Consider the following 6,000-nt stretch of genomic DNA (forward strand, 5'->3'; position numbering starts at 1 on the left):
TGTTAAGAGTTGCCAATAGGGGAGCCAAATACGGTTTTCGAAACAAAAGACTAATTAATCCTAGGAACAACCAATCAGTAGTTGAATCAATCTTATAGTAGTTCGATATGCATAAAGTCTATCAAATACATAGTAATAATCTCATTAAAAAAAAATCACATACCTAATTAAATGGGCATTTAAAAAGTCAAAATGCGAAAATATATGTTGAAACTCTTTTAGGTCAATTTTTAGTAACAGCAACAAAAGAACTATGTCAATAAGACTTGCTTTGATGCGATAACTGCCCTTTAATTTTTACCACATAACATTTTTGTTCGCTATGGAGATCCTTGTATCGTCAAGTTATCGGAATTCCCAATGGGGACTAACTGTGTACCACTTATTGCGGACCTGTTTCTGTATTGTTATGAGTTACAATTTATGACAAAAATCAGCAAAGACCCATCGAAACAACATCTAATACAAAAATGTAATAACACTTTTAGATATTTGGATGATATGTTGGCTCTCAATAATGACGACTTCAGTATGTACACTAAAGAGATGTATCCTGTTCAGCTGACTTTGAATAAAGCTAATACTAACAATGAACACTGCCCTTTCCTGGATCTTGATATCTATATCTACAACTGGAAGCTTGATACTAAAATTCACGATAAAAGAGATGATTTTTCATTTCCTTCCATTTCTAGATGGTGACGTTCCCTTGGCACCATCTTATGGTGTTTACATAACTCAACTTGTTCGATACGCACGTAAATGTAACAACGTATTTGATTTTAACGAAAGAAATATCTGTATTACTAAAAATTATTACAACAGGGTTTTCAATATCACAAACTTGTCAAAACATTCACTAAATTTCATCATCGGTACAAGGACGTCATTCGTTAATATAGATGAACGTGCAGACTTCTTATACGTTTGGGTATTTCACATCTCATCTTTTATGATAATAATCTAAACAAGACACAAACATATCGTCATTCACCTCAAAGGTTAGCCAAACCTTTAAACCGACTTATTCAGGAGGGATATAGTTACATGCCGATTTAGGTCAGTTGACGTATTTGCAGATCTTATTTGCATATCATTTAACTGTGCACTTTAAAATTTGCTCTATCTATTGTAGTTTACAACATAATAGCCCAACATAAAATAATAAAAACTTGAAACAGTCTTCATTCATAGGCAATAACTGCTATACAGAATCGTATGACAATTAAGACAGTAGTTAGAACATGACATTCTAAACATTTTTTTCTCCAAGATGTTCTCCGTCTTAAATGGTTTTCACGGATATACTGGTTACGTATAACACCTACATGTATGTTTCATTATTTAGAATTTGCGGCCCTACTGGTAGACGGAATCATCGGACAATCACATTTGTTTAAGAAGGATGCATCAGTGATGATTGTGGCCAAGTTTGGGTCGAGTTGGCACGGTAGTTGTAGATAAGATGTTTGTAAAAGTTAAAGATCGACGATGACAGACAACCAACGAATGACATTTGATTGACTGCAAAATCTCAAATTCGCCTTTTTGTACCAGGTGACTTAAAATATAATACGAAAGCTCAATAATAAGGGCTTCAAGACATTCAGTTGCATCAAGATGTCAAAGCTCTCTACATTTGGAATGTAAACATCCCGGCTTCATACACTAATTACTCTTAAAAAAAAAAAGGACGTAAATAGCATATATCGAATTTTGGAGTATATACACACATGTTTTTTTATAAGATTGAACAAAATGAACATTTACCACAATTTAAAACCTATTCTTAGATCTAGGTTTTTCACAGCATTTTTGAAGTGTTGATAAAATTTGTTCGTGAGAATATATTTTTTTGTTGAGAATTCATTACAATGACAAATCTCATAAAACAGAAATAATATATCAATTGTTGGAGTCAACCAATATTTCCTTATTCTTGTGCAAAGTTCGTTTGTTTAAATTATGGAGAAACAGGAAATAGAAGTAGATGAAGTTATTAACATGTTTCTCTAATTCTTCGTCAATTTACCCCTTTCTGCACCCATTGTATAAAAAAAATTTAATCAACGTGTGGTTCGTTTGAACACAGTTCTTCATTGGTTAAAATTCGATTATGACGTCGAATTTTCTTGCTTTCCTCAGAATTTCCTATTGTGACGGCATGAAAAAAGGCGACCATGCCTGATGACGTCACATAGAAAGAACACATCTTTTTGCAGATCATTCGAAAAGAAGGAATAAATTTGCCTGCGTATTATTTGAAAATCATTAGAGAAACAGATTCCACCTCCAAATCTCGTGTAATACGATATTTATCCACTCTCAACAGTTAAATTTTAAATATTTAAAACGCTCGGCGAGCCTCGCGTTTTAAATTTGAAAATTTAACTGTCTCGAGTGGATAAATATCGTATCACACTCGATGCAGTGGTAGAATCTATATACATACAATACATTGGAATTTTATTATTGCGTATGGACTATTGCTTCTACCAAATTATTTCTATGAATTAATGAAAAAAGAATGTTAAGGTATGAGCTATAAAACAGCTGTTTGTACATGTTTTAGTCGAGCTATATACACCTTGTCGCTTTTTATTCCATTCCGGGTAAGTTCTGAAATTACACAACTTTTTCATCCAGTTGAGGCTATCTGGGGCCCTGTTTAAACAATGTATAATGCATAATACTTTTTAAAGAGACCTAGCTGTTTAAACCATCGTAAAAACTTCAAACAAAATATTTTTTTTACTTTAATTTGAGTTTTGAAAAAGTGGATCATAATCTTTCAAAGTTTCAAAGTATTCGCTTTCTAAATGTTTTCCTCCAACAGCTCGTTCCGGGATCCTGATGACCTTTGTTTTGGCGCCGGATGACCCAAACAGGAAGTTGTCTACGCGACTGTTTTTTCCGGATTGGACTAAATGGCGATAATGTGTATTGCTTGGACATAACGAAACAAACAAAAGCAGGTTTTAGCACAAGAAATCTTTGAATGGACCAACAAAACCTTTGACAATCTTTTTAAATAAATTGTCCTGAGGCCAGATAAATTGAAGGTACACACCATATTAATGGCAGTTATTTCTGGAACAAATATCATTGTTTCATTACTGTGTTTTTATTAATGATAGTTATGATAAATGACTAATTAATTAATCAATCATTTAATTGATTAATTAACTAATAGATTGCTTGGTTAATTAAATAATTGATTAATTAATAAGATAGACAAAAGCAACATAAAAAATCAATAAGCACTCGTGATCACATGATTCTGACAAATGACACGCATGTCGTTTGGTTATTTTTGGGGGCTGCTTCCTCACTGAAGTTTATCCTTAATCTCCTTTTAATCATTATGTTTACATGTGGCGAAGCATGATGTTGATCTTGTAGTATTCAATAACGACCTTAAATTGGAAGACTTTTTTGTTATTGTCTAAACAAGTTTGTTTCTCCTCAATCCGCTCGGCATCGTTTTAGGGTTGTGACCAAATGCAATCTAAAAATGTTGGATCCACTCTGGCCCTAGATACAGATTAAAATATATTAATGCGCAATAAAAAAAGAAAGAAACAACAGCTTTTGTTTATTTGTATCAAAATTACGAAATATCAAAACACATAAGATCTTTTAAATCATCTTGATACAATAGAATATCTCATTAATACGATTCCAGATATTGAAAACGAAAGCAAACTAGAACAAAATCTCATAATTTTCAAACATGTTCAAGATTTTATTAAAAGGTCTAACAGATTTCTAGTACCTTCATAAAGTGTTATTGCTAACGGCACGCATGATCACCACCAGCAAACCTAAGTCATCATCACAGAAAGCATGATTTGCTTCTTTTTCTTTTCCTCCTTTTCCATTCTTCTTGTTCTTTTCTTCTTTTTATTTACAGTTCTTATAATATTTACATGCTCATAATGTTATTATTGTATATATACTTGTATTGTTATATGAAGAAGACTTCAGACGTAAGATTTACTTGTGTCTCATCCATTTTGCTGATATTTTGCAAATACAATATGTTTAAACTAACTGAATCTTGGTTGGCGTTGCATTTCTAAGCTCTCATAATGACCTTATTCAACCCAATAAAGATAGATCTGGTAAATTTAGTATGAGTTTGACATTCAGATCACTTTGATTTATAACAGTTTAATTTTGCCTGACCAAATTTTGTAGCAGCAGAAACAAATGTCATTATCAACAAGTATTTATCTATCAGCATAGACACGCAGCACGTTTCAAAATCTTGAAGTTCAATTATTTTTATTTTCCTCGGTGTCTCATTGTTGAAACAATTTAAAGCTGATTACAATAAAAGGTACAAATAGTAAGCTTAATACTATTGATTTGTTTGACAAAATGGAAACTATAAATTATGTCTCTTTGTTTCCTGTTTTTTGGAAAAGGGGAGAAAGGGGCCAGGTGAAAATTAAGCATTTGCAAATTGCAAAATCTATGAAATTGTTTGCAAATTGCAAAAATTATGAAATCATTTGCAATTGCACAAATCATGAAATCATTTGCAATTGCAAAAACTATGAAATAATTTGCAAATTGCAAAAAATTATGAAAATATTTGCAAATTGTAAAAGTTATGAACACTTTTTCAAATTTCTAAACTGCGTTTGAGTGTGAACTGCTATAGAGTGTCATTTTCATTTATTCATATCTGAATCGTAAATAATACGCTCTTGTCGCTCCGGTCAATCTATCTACAACGTGTATGGTACATCTGATGATAGTTTTAATTATACGAGTCTATAAATAACAGAGTAGACCCTATAACACGAATAAATTGTCTGTCTGTCTGTCCTAAGTGCAACAATAAGTCAAGATTGCCTTCAACCGATTTCCATGGTTTTTGTGTTACTGTATTGTTGAGTTGCTGTTAAATTGACGTTTGCAGTTTTCCCCTTTTTTGTTCATTTACATTAAAAAGTCGTAACTGCTTGGTCATCAACAAATCTTTTAAATTCAAATCATAAGACAATTATACACACAATCACCATGATCACGGTTAAACTATTTATGAGACAAACATTTCAGTCTGCAGATCAAATAAGATAATTTAGCGAAATAAAAAAAAATTATATATTTCAATTTGTTCAATAGGGAAATTGTTTTATACGTCTTCGAAAATAAAGGCACACATTAGGAATCATGGCAAGGTTAGTGTCTTTTGTTTGTCCAGTGACAAGTATTTGAACCATATTTAGGAACAGCAAAGAATAGAAAATGACGGTACGTTATTTATATGAGTGTCTGGGTAGAATTTAAAAAATGGAGAATGATGGCCTTGAAGGAATAGAACCACTAATTCGGACCCGGTCAGAAAAAAGTCATACAAGAAAGTACATATTTTAAATTTTACGGACACCATCTTGAAATGGTTGACCGTTACGAAATATCCGTTTCGCAGATGATAGTGGCCATGTTTCAATTGTCGTAACTACAATCCAGTCCCCTCTTCCCCGAATGTGACCTACGGAATTAGACTTATTCTCGGGTTTGTATTAACATGAGAAACACGACGGGTGCCACATGTGGAGTATGTTGTATTTTGTGAACTGTTGTTTGTCTGTTTGTCTTTTTCTTTTTTAGCTATTGCGTTGTCAGTTTATTTTCGACTTATAAGTTTAAATGGCCGTGTTGTATCTTTCGCCTTTCGTTTCGAACAAATTTAAAATAGTTCCTACGCATAGCTGTAACTTTGTCAATAAGTAAAATATTTTTGTTTCAAATGAAAGCCTAAGGACTTGGGATCACTGTAAAACCCTTGTTGAAAGTTTATTTTGAATTATAAAAAAAATCTATGAAATTATTATAGGAAGGCACATTTGCCCTGTTGTTCAGATCAGAAGAACCTGTTTTTGTCCAACCAAACTTCAGGATACCAGTGCATTCTAATATGAAATTAAACGTATGTTGACATGTTCAGCACAAGTCAGGTATAGTTTTGACATGGAATGATTTTCA

The sequence above is a fragment of the Mytilus californianus genome, unplaced genomic scaffold (assembly GCF_021869535.1).
Source record: "Mytilus californianus isolate M0D057914Y unplaced genomic scaffold, xbMytCali1.0.p SCAF_6, whole genome shotgun sequence".
NCBI classification, from domain to species: Eukaryota; Metazoa; Mollusca; class Bivalvia; order Mytilida; family Mytilidae; genus Mytilus; species Mytilus californianus.